This window comes from Neomonachus schauinslandi, chromosome 2 (assembly GCF_002201575.2).
Source record: "Neomonachus schauinslandi chromosome 2, ASM220157v2, whole genome shotgun sequence".
NCBI lineage: Eukaryota > Metazoa > Chordata > Mammalia > Carnivora > Phocidae > Neomonachus > Neomonachus schauinslandi.
In genome coordinates, this window is record NC_058404.1 from 41404696 (window position 1) to 41424371 (window position 19676).

The 19676-nt window shown below is 44.9% G+C and overlaps 1 pseudogene; it reads left to right on the forward strand.

Annotated features, from left to right (window-relative positions):
• Positions 1 to 1877: 1877 nt before the first annotated feature.
• The window catches only part of LOC110588446, a 56568-nt pseudogene continuing 38769 nt past the window's right edge, over positions 1878 to 19676 (forward strand).

The window sequence follows — 19676 nt, forward strand, 5'->3', positions numbered from 1 at the left end:
TCCATCAGATAGGCCAGTACCGTCTCCTGAACCAGAACACTAGTTCTATCTCTGTCTGTGGCCCTGGTAGGACCTGAAACCTAGTTCTGAGGGAACAATGGATTTTGGACACCTAGCCAATGCCAGACTACTCAGGCAGGAAGACAGAAGGAAACTGTGCCACAAGTAACTGCAGAATGGAGCAGGACACCATGATTTTAGAGAAAATTGCACCTTACCAACACCATCAGCATTGCCCTGAAGCCAAAGCAGAAGGTGGAGCCTCAACCTAATGCTAGTACTCAACTCAGCCCTCATGGCAGGTCTCTGAACTGCCATCAGATGGGCCCCAACTGCCTCCCGGGCACTCATCCTAACCCTAGTCAGGCCTCTGGGGCTAAATGTGTCTGAACCCCAGGTCTGCGGGAACAATGGATTTACAACACCATGCCAAAGACTACCCAGGCAAGAATTCAGAAGGAAACTCAGTCATGAGCAGTCACCAGGTTTTATCAGGAGAGCATGATTCTAGCAAAAACCCAAAACCTCAGCACAACATAATCATCCCCTTGAGGCCATAAAAGAGGATGGGGCCTCACCCTAAAACTAGTCCTCAACTCAATACCTAGGGCAAGTCTCCCCAAATACCGTCAGATCTACCCCCAGCATGTACTGGACTGGAACCCTAATCCTAACCCTGGCTGTGGCACTGACCCAGCCAGAACTCTAAGTCTGAGTGCACAATGAATTTGGTACACCTGGCCAATGCCAGACTACTCAAGCAGTAATACAGAAGGAAACCATGCCACAGGCAACCTCCATAATGGAGTGGGAGAGAAACGATTCGAGTGAAACCTTAACCCTCAGCACACCATCAGCATCCCCCTGAGGCCAAACCAGAAGCCGGAGCATCACCTTATTGCTAATGATAAATGCATATATTAGGGCAGGTCCATGCAGTGCCATCGGATTGGCCCCTACTATCTCCCAGGCACTCTTCCTATGCCTGGCAAGGTCTGTGGAGCTAAAAGGATGGGAAACAGGGCGCCTGGGTGGCTCAGTCATTAAGCGTCTGCCTTCGGCTCAGGTCATGATCCCAGGGTCCTGGGATCGGGTCCCGCGTCGGGCTCCCTGCTCGGCGGGAAGCCTGCTTCTCCCTCTCCCACTCCCCCTGCTCGTGTTCCCTCTCTCGCTGTGTCTCTCTCTGTCAAATAAATAAATAAAATCTTTAAAAAAAAAAAAAGGATGGGAAACATAGCTGTGAGTGCGCAGTGGATTTGGGGACACCTGGCCAATGCCAGACTACTCAGGAACACAGAAGGAAAGCTTGCCACGTGCAACCTCCAGAACGGAGCAGGAAAAAATGGTTCTAGCAAAAAACCTAATTATCTCCAACAATATCATCATGTCTGGGAGGCCAAAGGGGAAGTTGGAGACTCATCCTAATGTAAGCCCTCAACTCAGCCCTCAGGGCCATTCTCCACACTGAGATCACATGAGTTCCTACCATCTCCTGGACCCTCAACCTAACCTTAGGCATGGCTCTGGCACTACCTGGGCCCAAATGCTAAGTCTGAGGAAGATGGGATTTGGGATAAAAGACTGGTGTAGGAAAAATCAGTCAAGATACAGATGGAAACCGAGCTTTGTGCAGTCACTGGGAAGGAGGTGGAGAGCATGATTCTAGCAAAAACCTGACCCTCAGCCCCACCATGTGCCTAATCCCTGACAGTGAACCCTAACCCTGAGAGTCACCCTAAAGCTCATCCTCAACTGAGCCCTCAGGTCAGGTCTCTTCACTGCCAACGGATAGGCCCCTACAGCCTCCCAGAGCAAAACACTAACTCTAGCCCTGGTTGTGGCCCTGATAGGACCTGAAACCTAGGTCTGAGGGCACAATGGATTCGGGATACCTGGCAGATGTCAGACTACTCAGGCAGGAACATAAAAGAAAACTGGGCCACATGCAACTCCTGGTAAGGAGCGGGAGAGCAGGATTTTATAAAAAATCAAACCTTTACCAACACCATCAGCATCCCCATGAGGCCAAACTGGAAGATGGATCCTCACCCTCATGCTAGTCCTCAACTTAGCTGTCAGGGTAGGTCTCCACACTGCTATTAGATAGGCCCAAACTGCCTCCCAAACTCTCATCCTAACCGTAGCCAGGCCTCTGGGGTGGAAAGGACCCAAATCTTAGGCCTGAAGTTACAATGGATTTGCAACACCTGGCATATGCCAGACTAATCAGGCAGAAACACAGAAAGAAACCACGCATTTGCAATCCCTGGATGTTGCTGGGGCACATGATTCTAGTGAAAACCCTGATACTGAGCAAAAAATGAGCATCCCTTTGAGGACAAACCAGCAGCCTGAGTCTCACCCTCATGCTAATCCTCAATTCAGCCCATAGGGCAGGATTCCACCCTGCTATCAAATTGGTCCCAAAGATCTTCAGGACAATAACAAGAACCCTAGCTTTGGATGTGGCCCTGGCCAAGTCCAAAATGTAGTTGTGAGGGTAAAATAGATTTTGGACACCTGCCCAATACCAGGTGAATCAAGCAGGAACAACCAAGTGAACCCTGGAGACCATGATCTAGTGAAAATCATAAATATCAGGAACACATGGAGCGTATCACTCAGGCAAGTTGGAAGCCAGATACTGACCATGATGCAAGCCATCAAATGAGCCCTCAGGACAGATCTCCCCACTGTCATGGGATAGGTGCCTACCATCTCCCAGATTCTCACCCTAAACCAACGAATTGCAATATCCTTACATGGCACAGATGTCTGGGAACTACAGTCCACAGTCTGAGGAACTACAGTTGGGATAGAAGACTGGTGTAGGGCAAATCCTCCAAGAAAATGGAAGAAATACATAACATAGGCAAATACCAGGGAAGAACTAGTAGCATGATTCTGGTGAAAACCTGACACTGGACCCCCCCAAAATGGGCCAAGACCCTGAAACCAAACCCTAATCCTGAGCTTCCCCCTAAAGCTCACCCTCAACTCAAGCCTTAGGGCAGGTCTCCACACTACCATTGGATAGACACCTAACCATCTCCTGAACAGTAACCCTAACCCTAGCCTTGACTATGGAAATGACTGTGCCTGAACCCTAGTTCTGAGGGAGCAATGGATTTGGTTCAATTGACCAATACCAGACTCATCAGTCGGGAACACAAAAGAAAACTGTGCTGCTTGCAACCCCCAGGTATGCTGGACAACAGAATTCGAGCCAAAAACCTGAAACTCAGCAACACTGTGAGCATCCCCCTGAGACCAAACCCGAGCTTGAGCCTCACATTCGTGCTAGTCCTCCACTCAGCTTTCAGGATAGGACTCTGCATTGCCATCAAAATGGGCCCTAAATGCTTTAGGACTATAACCCAAACCCTAGCCCTGGATGTGACCCTGACCAGACCTGAACCCTAGTTGTGATGCTACACTGGATTTTGGACACCTGGGCAATGCCAGGCTAATCAGGAAGAACAAAGTAGGACACCGTGTGACTTGTCACCCCCGGGGATGTTAATGGAGACCATGATTAGGGTGAAGACCCTAAACCTCAGAAATACATGCAAGATCTCCCTGAGGCTAAATGGGAAGAAGATGCTCTCCCTAATGCTGTCCCTCAACTCAGTCTTGGGGACAATTCTCCCCACCCCAATCGAGTAGGTGCCTACCATCTTCCAGATTCTTATTCTAACCCTAGAGTGTTAGAATGTTAACCCTAGAATGGCTCAGGCCCTACCTAGGACTGAATGCTGTCTCAGGAACAGTGGGATTAGGACACAAGATTGCTCACCACAGATCCTCCAAGAATGCAGAAGGAAGCCATGCCACAGGCCCCCACCAGCATGGAGCTAGTTGCATGATTCTGGTGAATACCTTACGCTCAACTCCATAATGGTCCTAGCCCCTGAGACCAAACCCTAAACCTGAGTTTTACCCTAAAGCTTGCAGAAAACTCAGGCCTCAGGGCAGGTGTCCACACTGCCATCAAATTAACTCCTACCATCTCCTGGACTGTAACCCTAACCCTAGCCCTGACTGTGGAACTGGCTGACCCCAAACCCTAGATCTGAGGGTAAAATAGATTTGGCTCACCTGACCAGTGCCAGATTAATCAGGCAGGAACACAGAAGTTAACCATGCTATTTGCACTGACAAGTGTTGCTGGACAACAGGATTTGAGTCAAAATCCTGAAATTCAGCAACACTCTGGGCATCCCCCTGAGGCCAAACCCAAAGCCTGAGACTCACGTTCATGCTAGTCCTCCATTCAGCATGGAGGATAGGACTCTGCACTGCCATCGAATTGGTCCCTAAACTCTTCAAAACTGTAACCCAAACCCTAGTCCTGGATGTGGCCTTGACCAGACCCAAACCACAGTTATGAGGCTACAGTGGATTTTGCACTCCTGGGCAATGCCAGGTTTATCAGGAAGAACAGAGTAGTAAACCATGCTACTTGACACCCCCAGGGTTGTTGCTGGAGACCATGATTCTAGTAAAGACCTAAACCTAAGGAAAAAATGGAGCATTTTGCTGAGGCCAGATGGGAAGCCAGATGCTGTCCCTAACGTTAGCCCTCAACACTGCCTTGAGGGCCCTTCTCCTTACCACCACCAGATAGGTGCCTAACATCTTCCGGGTTCTCATCCTAACCCTACCCATGGCTCTGGCCCTACCTGGGCCCGAATGCTAAGTCTGAGGAACGTCGGGATTAGGGACACAAGACTGATGCAGGACAAATCCCCAAGAATGCAGAAGCAAGCCATGACACGGGCCACCACCATGGTGGAGCTAGTAGCATGATTCTGGCGAAAACCTGACCTTCAGCCCCACAATGGGCTCAGCTCCTGAGACAAAAACTAACCCTGAGCTTCACTCAAAAGCTCGCCCTCAACTCAGGCCTCAGGGCAGGTCTCCACACTGACTTCAGATAGACTCCTCCAATCTCCTGGACCATAACCCTAAACCTAGCCCTGGCTGTCGAACTGAATGTCCCAAACCCTAGCTCTCAGGGGGCAATGGATTTGGTTCACCTGACCAATGCCAGACTAAGGAGTCAGGAACACAGAAGGAAAACATGCCACTTGCAACCCCCCAAGTGTTGTTGGAGAACAGGATTCGAGCCAAACCCTGAAACTCAGCAACACTCTGAGCATTCCCCTGAGACCAAAACTGAAGGCTGAGCCTCATGCTAATGCTAGCTGTCCACTTAACCCTCAGGATAAGACTCTGTACTGCCATCAAATTGGCCCCTGACCTCTTCAGGACTATTACCAAAACCCTGACCTTGGGTGGGGACCTGAGCACACTGAACCCTAGTTGTGAGGTCACAATGGATTTTGGACACCTGGGCAATGTCATGGCAGACTAAATAGGCAAGAACAAAGAAGGAAACCGTGTGACCTGAAACCCCTGGAGATGTTCCTGGCGACCATGATTTTAGTGAAGATCCTAAACCTCAGGAGCACTATAGCAATTCCCTGAGGCCAAATGGGAAACCAGCTGCTCTCATAAATGCTGGTCCTCAGCTCAGCCACTGGGGCGCTTGTCTCACCACAATCGGATAGGTGCCTAACATCTCCCGGGTTCTCACCCTACGCTAGGTATGGCCTGGCCCTGCCTGCGTCCGAATGGGAAGTCTAGGGTAGGTTGGGGTATAGGACACAAGACTGGTGCAGGACAAATCCTCCAAGAATGTAGAAGCATGCCATGCCATGGGCCACCACTAGGGTGGAGCAAATAGCATGTTTCTGGCAAAAATACTGACCCCACACCCCACAAGGTTACTAGCTTTTGAGTCCAAACCCTAAACCTGAACTTCACCCTAAAGCTTGCGGAAAACTCAGGCCTCGGGGAAGGTCTCCATACTGCCTTCAGATATACTCTTACCATCTCCTGGACCATAACCCTAACTCTACCCTGGCTGTGGAACTGACTGCGCCCAAATCCTAGTTCTGAGCATGCAATGGATTTGGCTCAAAGACTGTTGCCAGACTAATCAGTCAGAAACACAGAAGGAAACTGTGCCACTTGTAACCCCTGGGTGTTGCTGGACAACAGGATTGAAGCCAAAAACATGAAACTAAGCAACACAACGAGAATCCCACTGAGACCAAATGTGAGGCCTGAGCCTCATGCTGATGCGAGCCCACCACTAAGTCCCCAGGATAGGACTCCACACTGCCATTGGATCGGCTCTACCATCTCCCAGGCACTCCTCTTACTCTTAGCAAGGCTGTGCGGCTGACAGGGTGGGAAACATAGGTCTGAGGGCACAATGGATTTGGCACCCCTGGCTGAAGCCAGCCTCCTCAGTTAGGAACACAGAAGGAAACTGTGCCACATGCAACCCCCAGAATGGAGTGGGAGAGCATGAATCTAGTGAAACACCTAACCCTCTCCAACATCATCAGCAATTCCCTGAGGCCAAAGGGGAAACCTGAGACTCACCCTAATTCAAGGCCTCAACTACACCCTCCGGGCCAGACTCCTCACTGCCATCTCATAGGTTCCTACTATCTCCCAGACCCTCAACCTAATCCTAGACATGGCTCTTGGAACTACCTGGACTTGAATGGGATAAGGCAGAGAAAGATGAGATTTGAAATATAAGACTGGTGCAGGAAGACTAAGGCAAAAGTACAGATGGGGGTGCCTGGGTGGCTTAGTCGTTAAGCATCTGCCTTTGGCTCATGTCACAATCCCAGGGACCTGGGATCAAGCCCCCCATCAGGCTCCTTGCACAGCAGGAAGTCTGCTTCTCCCTCTCCCATTCCCCCTGCTGTGTTACCTCTCTCGCTGTGTCTCTCTCTGTCAAATAAATAGATAGATAGATGATAGATAGATAGATAAATGATAGATAGATATAGATAAATAAATAAATGAAATCTTTAAAAAAAAAAGAGTACAGATGGAAATCGAGTTTCGTGTAACCTCTGGGAAGGAAGTGGAGAGCATGATTCTAAGGATAACCTGACCCTTAGCCCCCCCACGTGCCTAGTCACTGACACCAAACCATAATGCTGAGTGTCACCCTAAGCCTCACCCTCAACTCAGCCCTCAGGGCACGTCACCGTACTGCCAATGGATAGGCTCCTACAGCCTCCTGGAGGAAAACACTAACCCTAGGCCTGGTTGTGGCCCTGATAGGACCTGAAACCTAGGTCTTATGTTACACTGGATTGGGGACACCTGGCAGATGCCAGACTACTCAGGTAGGAACACGGAAGAAAACCAGGCCACATACAACTCTTGGAATGGAGCGGGAGAGCAGGATTCTATAAAAAATGGAACCCTCACCAATATCATCCGCATCCCCTGAGACCAAACGAAACCAGAGACTCACCCTAAAACAAGTCCTCAACTCAGGTCCCAGGGCAAGTCTCGGCACCACCATTGAATCAGCCCCAATTCTTTACTGGACTGGAACCCTAACCATAGTCCTGGCTGTGGCACTGAACCAAATGAACACTGTGTCTGAGGGCATAATGGATTGGGACACCAAGCTGACGCCAGGTTACTCAGGCAAGAATACAAAAGGAAAACGAGTCTCATGCAAACCCCGAATGGAGCGGGAAAGCAGGATGCTAGTGAAAATCCAAACCTTCACCAACACAGTCAACATCCCCCTGAGGCCAATCCCGAAGACTGAGCCTCACCATAAGGCTAAGCCCTCCACTCAGCCCTCAGGATAGGACTCTGCATTGCCATCGAATTGGCTCCTAACCTCTTTTTTACTATAACTCAAACACTAGCCCTGGAAGTGGCCTCGACCAGAATCAAACACCAGTTCTGAGGCTACAAAGGATTTTGGACACTTGGGCAACACCAGGCTAATCAGGTAAGAACAAAGGAGGAAACCGTGAGAGCTACAACCCCCAGCTATATTGCTGGAGACCATGATTCTAGTGAAAACCCTAAACCTCAGGAACATTAGGAGCATCTGTGGAAGCATAAGGAAAGGACCACATAGTTAACTCTAAGAAAGGACAGGGTCTAGAAACCGTCTTTCAACTAACATCTTTCATGAAGCTAGAAGCATTTACAAATGTATGTGTGAAAGCATAAGGAAAATGCCATATACATAACTCTAAGAAAGAAAATTGTAGACAGACCTTCTTTCAACTACATCTTCATTCATGAAATTTGAAACCTTTTGCAATGTTCATGTGGAAGCATAAGGAACGTGGCATATACTTAACTCTAAAAAAGAACACCATATAGAAGACATCCTTTAACTAACATCTTTCACAGAGATAGAAGCGTTTTCAAATGTATGTGTGAAAGCACAGGGAAAGTGTCATACAATTTATCCTAAAAGAGTACACTATATGAAAAACCTCTTTTGACTAGCATTATTTTTCATGAATATAGAAGCATTTTCGTCTGTATGTGCGAAAGCCTAAGAAAAGTGCCATGTACTTAATTTTGGGAATACAAGTCAGAAACCATCTTTCAAATAACATATTATTTCACAAAGATAGAACCATTCCCAATGTATGTGTGGAAGCATAAGGAAAATGCCATATACTTACTCTACCAAAGAACAATGTATAGAAACCCTCTCTCAGTGAACGTCTTCTTTGACGAACATAGAAGTGTTTTCCAATTAATGTGTGGAAGCATAAGGAAAGTGCTGTACATTTAATTCTAAGAAAGAATGCCATATAGAAACCATCTTTCAACTCACATCTTCCGTCATGAAGATGGAGGCACATGCAAAAGTGTGTGTGAAAGCGTAAGCAAAATGCTATATACTTAATTCCAAGAAACAAATCTGTGTAGATAGAATGCAACTTCGAACTAACATCTTGACTCATGAAGATACAAGCGTTTTCAAATATGTGTGTTGAAACTTAAACAAAGTGCCATATACTTAACTCTAAGAAACAATACTGTAGAGAAACCATCCCTCACCTAACATGTTCTTTCCAGAAGATAGAAGTATTATCAAAAGTGTGTCTGAAACATAAGGAAAAGTGAAATATACTTCACTCGGAGGACCAAGTCTGTAAAGAGTGCAAATTTGAACTAATATCTTGTTCCATGAAGATAGCAGTTTTCAAATGTATGTATGGAGGCTTAAGGAAAGTGCCATAAATGTAATTCTAAGGAACAACATGGGAGAGAAACCGAATTTCAACTAACATCTCTCCTGAAGATGGAAGCATGTTCAAAGGGTATGTTAGAGTGTAAAGGTAATGCCATATTCTTACTCTAAAAAACAAGTCTGTGTAGAATTCATCTTTCCACAAAATCTTGTTTCATGAAGATCGAAGTGATTTCCAAAGTACGTGTGGAAGCCCAGGCAAAGTGCTAAATACTTAATTTTAAGAAATAGTACTGTAGAAAAAACGGTGTTCAATGAACACCTTCTCTACTGAAGACGGAAGCACATTCAAAAGTATGTGTGATAGCTTAAGGAAAGTGCTATGGACCTAACTCTGAGAAGCAACACCTTAAAAGAAACCATGTTTATACTAAACAATTTCAGGAAGACAGATGTATTTTCAAAACAGAGTGAAACAGCCCTGGGCATGGATCCGATACAAAACTCAGAGGGAGAAACAAGACCGCAGAGGTCACATCCTGACTCACCTCTTGCTTCCTGAAGCTAGCACTAATGCTCCATGTGTGCTTTGAATGCTAAGTGCTTGACTCTTGGAAGAAACAAACCTGTAAGGAACATGAGCATCAGCTCACACCATCTCTCCACAGGGTAGCAGCATTTGGCAGTGTGCGTGGGCAAAAACCTGAGGAATGGGTCCCATCCATAATTCTGAGGGAGAAATGGAACCATGCCAGAGGCAATCTCCATTCAGCTCTTGTTTCAGAGAGCAACCACTGTTGCCCCAAGTGTGCGTGTAGTCTTAAGTGCCATCCACCTAACTAAAAGGAACAAAACTGTAGAGAAACTGTGCTTCATCAAACCACCTTTCCTGAGTGTGAACTTCATCTGTTGTGGGCTTGTGTGAGACCACGGGAAATGGGACCCAAACGTAACTCCTAGTGAGAAAAAGCCCTCTGAGGAAGGCTGCTCTAGACTCACCTGTTGATTTAGGAAGTTACCACGGCTGTACCCTGGGTGCCTGGTGCTTGGTACCGGGCTAATAACACAAAGAATCAATACTGTAGAGTTACCTAGCTTCAGCAAACATCACCATTCCAGAAGTTGGAGGAATTTTACAGTGTCCGTGGTTGAGAGCCCGGGGAATGGGTCCAATGTGGGAAATCGAGTGACAAACAGGATCGTGCGGAAGGCAATTCTCAACTCACCTCTTGTTTCATGAGGCTAGTAATGTGGACCCATGTGTATGTGCAGGCCTAAAGCCAGCCACCTATCTCGAAGGACAATACTATAGAGAATCCGTGCTTCAGCTTAAATAGCCTTTCCTGAGAGTGGAAGCATTTTGCTGTGTGCATGCTTGAGCGCACTGTAAGTGAGTCCCAAACCATATTCCAAGGAGACTCAGGCTCCAGCAGAAGGCTGAAAACATCTCTCCACTTGTTTCAGGAAGCTAGCACTGCGGCCTCACTTTTGCATGGAAGTCTAATTGCTAGCGTACTAACTCGAAGAAACAACACTGTAGAGGGACCGTGTTTTAGATAGCATCGCTGTTCCAGAGGCTGGAAACATTTTCAGTTTGTGCGTGAGAGCCCAGGAAATGATCCCATAAAACACTCTGAGAGAGAAACAGCTTCGTGCAGAGGCAACTCTCCAATCAGCTCTAGTTTCATGAAGCTAGCACTCCTCTGCATGCTTGTGTGCAGCTCTAAGTTCCAGGCACCTCCCTCAAAGGAATAACAGTGTAGAGAAACCGTGCTTTAGCTACCGTGGACCTCTATGACGGAGGAAGCAGTTTACGGGATACCGTGCGTGAGAGCCTGGGGAACCAGTTCCATATGTGAAACCGAGGGAGAAACAGGCCGGTGCAGAAGACACCTCTTGACTCAGCTCTTGCTACCTGAAGCTAACACTACTGCTCCGTGTGTGCTTGGAATGCTAAGTGCTCGGGCCTGACTTGGAAGAAACAAGTCTTTAAAGAATCCCAGCTTCAGCTCACTTCACCTCTTCACAGGGTGGCAGCATTTTCAACTGTGCTTGTGTGCCAACCTGGAGAATGGATCCCAACATAATTCCGAGGGAGAAATAAGCATGGGCAGAAGGCACCCCTCGACTCAACTCTTATTTCGGGAAGCTAAGGCTGTTGCCCCGTGTGTGCATGTAGTCCTAAGTGCCATCCACCTAACTCAAAGGAACAACACTGTAGAGAACCCATGACTCGGCAAACATTGCACTTCCTGAGCATGAACTTCATCTGCTGTGTGTTTTTGAGAAAGAATGAGAAATGGGACCTAAACGTAACACTGGCTGAGAAACACGCCTGTAAGGAAGGCTGCTCTCAACTCACCTCTTGTCTTAGGAGATTAGCACTGCTGTACCCTGTGTGCCTGGATGCCTAGGTGCCAGGCTACTAACACCAAAAATCAATGCTGTAGAGTTAATTCACATTAGCTAACATTGCCATTCCTGAAGCCGGAGGAAATTTACAGTGTATGTCTGTGAGAGACCGGGGAGAGGATTCAATACATGAAATCGAGTGAGAAACGGAATCCCGCAGAAGGCAGCTGTCAACTCACCTCTTGTCTTATGAGGCTAAAACCGTTGCCCCGTGTGTGCATGCAGATCTAAAGGCAGCCACCTAACTCGAAAAAAAAACACTGTAGAGAATCCATGCCTCAACTTAAATAGGCTATCCTGAGAGTAGAAGCATTTAGTTGTGTGCTTGCGTGAGAGCACTGCAAGTGAGTCCCAAACCTAATTCCGAGTGAGGCTCAGGTCGCGGGAGAAGGCAGAATACGACTCCCCACTTGTTTCATCAAGCTAGCACTGCAGCCCCACTTTTGCATGGAAGTCTAATTGCTAGTGTACTAATTCGAAGAAACAAAACTGTAGAGGGACTGCGCTTTAGCTAGCATTGCTCTTCTGGTGAGTGGAAATATTTTCAGTGTGTGTACGTGAGAGCCCAGGAAATGGTCCCATAATTCACTCCGAAAGAGAAAGGGCTTCTTGCAGAAGGCAGCTCTCGAATCAGCTCCAGTTTCATGAAGCTAGCACTCTTCCTGCATGTGTGTGTGAAGGCCTAAGCTCCAGGCACCTCCTTCTAAGGAAGAACACTGTAGAGAAACCATGCTTTAGCTACCGTCGAAATCTCTGTGGCAGGAAGCAGTTTACACTGTACTGTGGCTGAGAGCCTGGGGAACAGGTCCCATACGTAAAATCGAGGGAGAAACAGGTTGGAGCGGAAGGCAGCTCTCAACTCACCTCTTGTTTACGAGGCTAGTACCGTTGCCCCGTGTGTGCCTGCAGGCCTAAAGCCAACCACTGAACTCAAAGGAACAACTCTGTAGAGAATTCCTGCTTCAGCTAAAATAGACATTCCTGAGGGTGGACGCATTTTGCCGTGTGCATGCGTGAGTGCACTGCAAGTGAGTCCAAAACCATTTTCCGTGTGAGACTCACAACCCAGAAGAAGGCAGAACACGATTCCCCACTTGTTTCATGAAGCTAGCACTGCGGCCCCACATTTGCATGGAAGTCTAATCGCTAGCGTTCTAACTCGAAGAAACAACACTGTACAGAAACCGTGCTTTAGCTACCGTCGACCTCTCTGTGGGACGAAGCTGTTTAGGGTGTACTGTGGGCGAGAGCCTGGAGACGGGTTCCATACATAAAATCGAGGGAGAGACAGGCCGGTATAGAAGGCAGCTCTCAACTCACATCATGGTTATGGGGCTAGTACCATTGCCCCGGGTGCATGCAGGCTTAAAGCCAACCATCTAATTTGAAGGAAAAACTTGATAGAGAATCCGTGCTTCAGCTAAAATAGCCGCTCCTGAGGGTGGACGCATTTTGCTTTGTGCATGAGTGAGAGAACTGCAAGGGAGTCCAAAGCCATTTTGCGAGTGAGACTCAGTCCCCAGCAAAAGGCAGAACACGACTCCCCATGTGTTTCATCAAGCTAGCACTGTGGCCACACTTTTGCATGGAAGTCTAATCGCTAGCGTTCTAACTCAAAGAAACAACAGTGTAGAGAAACTGTGCTTTTGCTACCGTCGACCTCTGTGACGGAGGAAGCAGTATACGGGGCACTGTGGGTGAGAGCCTGGGGACGGGCTCCATACGTGAAAAGGAGGCTGAAACAGGTCGGGGCAGAAGGCACCTCTGGACTCAGCTCTTGCTACCTGAAGCTAACACTACTGCTCCATGTGTGCTTGGAATGCTACGTGCTCGACACTGACTTGGAAGAAACAAGCCTGTAAAGAATCCCAACTTCAGCTCATTCACCTACTAGGCTACTAACACCAAGAATCAATGCTGTAGAGATACTGTGCTTTAGCTAACATTGCCGTTAATGACGCTGGAGGAATTTTTTTTAAATTTTTTATTGTTATGTTAATCCATACATTACATCATGAGTTTTAGATGTAGTGTTCCATGATTCATTGTTTGTGCATAACTCCCAGTGCTCCATGGAGAACATGCCCTCCTCAATACCCATTACGAGGCTAACCCATCCTCCCACCCCCTTCCCCACTAGAACCCTCAGTTTGTTTTTCAGAGTCTATCGTCTCTCATGGTTCGTCTACCCCTCTGATATTCCCCCGCTTCATTCTTCCCCTCCCGCTACCTTCTTCTTCTTCTTTTTTTTTTTTTGCTTAACATATATTGCATTATTTGTTTCAGAGGTACAGATCTGAGATTCAACAGTCTTGCACAATTCACAGCGCTTACCAGAGCACATACCCTCCCCAGTGTCTATCACCCAGTCACCCCATCCCTCTCACCCGCCACCACTCCAGCAACCCTCAGTTTGTTTCCTGAGATTAAGAATTCCTCATATCAGTGAGATCAGATGATACATGTCTTTCTCTGTTTGACTTATTTCGCTCAGCATAATACCCTCCAGTTCCATCCACATCATGGCCAATGGCAAGATCTCATTCCTTTTGATGGCTGCATAATATTCCATTGTATATATATATATATACCACCTCTTCTTTATCCATTCATCTGTCGATGGACATCCTGGCTCTTTCCACAGTTTGGCTATTGTGGACATTGCTGCTATAAACATCGGGGTGCACGTACCCTTTTGGATCCCTACTTTTGTATCTTTGGGGTAAATACCCAGCAGTGCAATTGCTGGATCATATGGTAGCTCTATTTTCAACTTTTTGAGGAACCTCCATACTGTTTTCCAGAGTGGTTGCACCAGCTTGCATTCCCACCAACAGTGTAGGAGGGTTCCCCTTTCTCCGCATCCCCACCAACATCTGTCGTTTCCGGACTTGTTAATTTTAGCCATTCTGACTGGTGTGAGGGGGTATCTCATTGAGGTTTTGATTTGGATTTCCCTGATGCCAAGCAATGTTGAGCACTTTTTCATGTGTCTGTTGGCCATTTGGATGTCTTCTTTGGAAAAATGTCTGTTCATGTCTTCTGCCCATTTCTTGATTGGATTCTTTGTTCTTTGGTGTTGAGTTTGATAAGTTCTTTATAGATTTTGGATACTAGTCCTTTATCTGATATGTCATTTGCAAATATCTTCTCCCATTCTGTCGGTTGTCTTTTGGTTTTGTTGACTGTTTCCTTTGCTTTGCAAAAGCTTTTTATCTCGATGAAGTCCCAATAGTTCATTTTTGCCCTTGCTTCCCTTGCCTTTGGCGATGTTTCTAGGAAGCAGTTGCTGTGGCCGAGGTCGAAGAGGTTGCTGCCTGTGTTCTCCTTTAGGATTTTGATGGACTCCTGTCTCACACTGAGGTCTTTCAACCATTTTGAGTCTATTTTTGTATGTGGTATAAGGAAATGGTCCAGTTTCATTCTTCTGCATGTGGCTATCCAATTTTCCCAACACCATTTGTTGAAGAGACTGTCTTTTTTCCATTGGACATCCTTTCCTGCTTTGTCAAAGATTAGTTGACCGTAGAGTTGAGGGTCCATTTCTGGGCTCTCTATTCTGTTCCATTGATCTATGTGTCTGTTTTTGTGCCAGTACCATACTGTCTTCATGATGACAGCTTTGTAATAGAGCTGGAAGTCCGGAATCGTGATGCTGCCAGCTTTGGTTTTCTTTTTCAACATTCCTCTGGCTATGCGGGGTCTTTTCTGGTTCCATCCAAATTTAGGATGATTTGTTCCATTTCTTTGAAAAAAGTGGATGGTATTTTGATGGGGATTGCATTGAATGTGTAGATTGCTCTAGGTAGCATTGACATCTTCACAATATTGGTTCTTCCAATCCATGAGCATGGAACGTTTTTCCATTTCTTTGTGTCTTCCTCAATTTCTTTCATGAGTATTTTAGAGTTTTCGGAGTACAGATCCTTTGTCTCTTTGGTTAGATTTATTCCTAGGTATCTTATGGTTTGGGGTGCAATTGTAAATGGGATCGACTCCTTAATTTCTCTTTCTTCTGTCTTGTTGTTGGTGTATAGGAATGCCACTGACTTCTGTGCATTGATTTTCTCTCCTGCCACTTTACTGAATACAGGAGTATGAGTTCTAGCAGTTTCGGGGTGGAGTCTTTGGGGTTTTCCACAAGAAGTATCATATCACCTGCAAAGAGTGAGAGTTTGACTTCTTCTTTGCCGATTTGGATGCCTTTGATTTCTTTTTGTTGTCTGATTGCTGTGGCTAGGACTTCTAATACTATGTTGAATAGCAGTGGTGATAGTGGACATCCCTGCCACGTTCCTGACCTTAGGGGGAAAGCTCTCAGTTTTTCCCCATTGAGAATGATATTCGCTGTGGGTTTTTCATAGATAGCTTTTATGATATTGTGGTACGTACCCTCTATGCCTATACTCTGAAGAGTTTTGATCAAGAAAGGATGCTGTACTTTGTTAAATGCTTTTTCTGCATCTATTGAGAGGATCATATGATTCTTGTTCTTTCTTTTGTTAATGTATTGTATCATGTTGATTGATTTGCGGATGCTGAACCAACCTTGCAGCCCAGGGATAAATCCCACTTCGTGTTGGTGAATAATCCTTTTAATGTACTGTTGGATCGTATTGGCTAGTATTTTGGTGAGAATTTTTGCATCCATGTTCATCAGGGATATTGGTCTATAATTCTCCTTTTTGATGGGGTCTTTGTCTGGTTTTGGGATGAAGGTAATGGTGGCCTCATAAAATGAGTTTGGAAGTTTTCCTTCCATTTCTATTTTTTGGAACAGTTTCAGAAGAATAGGTATTAATTCTTCTTTAAATGTTTGGTAGAATTCCCATGGGAAGCCATCTGGCCCTGGGCTTTTGTTTTTTGGGAGGTTTTTGATGACTGCTTCAATTTCCTTAGTGGTTATAGGTCTGTTCAGGTTTTCTATTTCATCCTGGTTCAGTTTTGGTAGTTGATACATCTCTAGGAATGCATCCATTTCTTCCAGGTTATCTAATTTGCTGGCATAGAGTTACTCATAATATGTTCTTAAAATTGTTTGTATTTCCTTGGTGTTGGTTGTGATCTCTCCTCTTTCATTCATGATTTTGTTGATTTGGGTCCTTTCTCTTTTCTTTTTGATAAGTCTGGCCAAGGGTTTATCAATCTTGTTAATTCTTTCGAAGAACCAGCTCCTAGTTTTGTTGATCTGTTCTACTGTTCTTTTAGTTTCTATTTCATTGATTTCTGCTCTGATCTTTATTATTTCTCTTCTCCTGCTGGGTTTAGGCTTTATTTGCTGTTCTTTCTCCAGCTCCTTTAGGTGTAGGGTTAGGTTGTGTACTTGAGACCTTTCTTGTTTCTTGAGAAAGGCTTGTATTGTTACATACTTTCCTCTTAGGACTGCCTTTGCTGCATCCCAAATATTTTGAACAGTTGTGTTTTCATTTTCATTGGTTTCCATGAATTTTTTAAATTCTTCTTTAATTTCCTGGTTGACCCATTCATTCTTTAGTAGGATGCTCTTTAGCCTCCATGTATTTGACTTTCCGACTTTCCTCTTGTGATTGAGTTCTAGTTTCAAAGCACTGTGGTCCAAAAATATGCAGGGAATGATCCCACTCTTTTGGTACCAGTTGAGACCTGATTTATGACCTAGGATGTGATCTATTCTGGAGAATGTTCCATGGGCACTAGAGAAGAATGTGTATTCCTTTGCTTTGGAATGGAAAGTTCTGAATATGTCTGTGAAGTCCATTTGGTCCAGTGTGTCATTTAAAGTCTTTATTTCCTCGTTGACCTTTTGCTTAGACAATCTGTCCATTTCAGTGAGGGGGATGTTAAAGTCCCCCACTATTACTGTATTGTTGTCGATGTGTTTCTTTGCTTTTGTTATTAATTGGCTTATATAATTGGCTGCTCCCATGTTAGGGGCATAGATATTTACAATTGTTAGATCTTCTTGTTGGATAGACCCTTTAAGTAGGATATAATGTCCTTCCTCATCTCTTTTTACACTCTTTGGTTTAAAATCTAATTTGTCTGATATAAGGATTGCCACCCCAGCTTTCTTTTGGTGTCCATTAGCATGGTAAATGGTTTTCCACCCCCTCACTTTCAATCTGGGGGTGTCTTTGGGTTTAAAATGAGTCTCTTGCAGACAGCATATCGATGGGTCTTGTTTTTTAATCCAATCTGGTAGCCTGTGTCTTTTGATTGCCACACTTAGCCCATTGAAAGATAGGAATTTAGTGCCATTGTATTGCCTATAAGGTGACTGTTACTGTATATTGTCTGTGTTCCTTTCTGGTCTATGTTGCTTTTAGGCTCTCTCTTTGCTTAGAGGACCCCTTTCAGTATTTCTTGTAGGGCTGGTTTCGTGTTTGCAAATTCCTTTAGTTTTTGTTTGTCCTGGAAGCTTTTTATCTCTCCTTCTATTTTCAGTGACAGCCTAGCTGGATATAGTATTCTTGGCTGCATATTTTTCTCATTTAGTGCTCTGAATATATCCTGCCAGTCCTTTCTGGCCTGCCAGGTCTCTGTGGATAGATCTGTTGCCAATGTAATGTTTCTACCATTGTAGGTTACAGATCTCTTGTTCTGAGCTGCTTTCAGGATTTTCTCTTTGTCTCTGAGACTCGTAAGTTTTACTATTAGATGACGGGCTGTTGACCTATTTTTATTGATTTTGGGAGGGGTTCTCTGTGCTTCCTGGATTTTGATGTCTGTTTCCTTCCCCAAATTCGGGAAGTTCTCTGCTATAATTTGCTCCTTTATACCTTCTGCCTCTCTCTCTCTTTCTTCTCCTGGGATCCCAATTATTCTAATGCTGTTTCGTCTTATGGTATCGCTAATCTCTCGAATTCTGCCCTCGTGATCCAGTAGTTGTTTATCTCTCTTTTCCTCAGCTTCTTTATTTTCCATCATTTGGTCTTCTATATCACTGATTCTCTCTTCTGCCTCATTTATCTTAGCAGTTAGCGCCCCCATATTTGATTACACCTCATTAATAGCCTTTTTGATTTAGACTTGGTTAGATTTTAGTTCTTTTACTTCTCCAGAAAGGGTTTCTCTAATAACTTCCATGCTTTTTTCAAGCCCAGCTAGTATCTTTAAAGTGATGATTCTGAACTCTAGATCTGACATCGTACTAATGTCCGTATTGAGTAGGTCCCTGGCAGCCGGTACTACCTCTTGTTCTTTTTGTTGAGGTGATTTTTTCCATCTTGTCATTTTGTCCAGAGGAGAATAGATTAATGAGAGAACAAAATGTTAACAGGGTAACAACGTTCCGAGAAAATATACTCTAAACAAATCAGAAAAGACCTGAAGCAGTGGTAAAAGAAAGGGAAAGAGAGAAAAAAGAAAAAGATAAAGATAAGGATAAAAACAAACAATAACAGAACAAAAGAAACAAACAAAAAAACAGAATGTGATCAAATATGATCAGGCTGGTATATAGATCAGAGCCACACACTAGATTTTGGGTGTATTTTGGTTTGTTAGAAGAAAGTGCCTCCCAAAATTTTAAAGAAAGAAAAACTTATATATGTACAAAAATAGGGGTTGATATGATGAAGGGATGGAATATGACTGTAAAGATGGAAATTATAAAAAATTTTATAAAAGGAATTGATAAGAAGTTGTTTGAAAAAAGAAAGAAGAGGATTTTAAAAAAAAAAGAAGAAAAAAGGGAGAGAATGTGATCAGGCAGGGGAATAGGAAAAAAACCATACACTAGAGATTTAGGGTATATTTTGATCTGTTAGAAGAAACTATCTCAAAATTTTAAAGAGAGAACAACATACATATATGGCAAAAATATGGGTAACGATTATGAAGGGATAGAATATGACTCTAAAAATGAAAAATAAAAATGTTTTTTAAAAAAGGGATTGATAAGATATTGGTTGAAAAAGGGAAAAAGAAAAATTCAAAAAAAAAAAAGGACAGTTAAAAAAAATTAACTTCAAAAGACTAAAGAATCATGGAAAAAAGTCATGAATTCTATGTGCATTATTTCCCTAGTGCTGGAGTTCTGCCATTCTCATTGATCAGTAAACTTGGTCTTGCTTGGCTGTTGTTGCTGATCTTCTGGGGGAGGGGCCTGTTGCCATGGTTCCCAAATGTCTTTCCGGGGGCGGAATTTCCCCACCCTTGCCCGGTCTGGGCTAAGTAATCTGCTCGGGTTTGCTCTCAGGAGCTTTTGTTCCCTGCAAGCTTTCCGTAC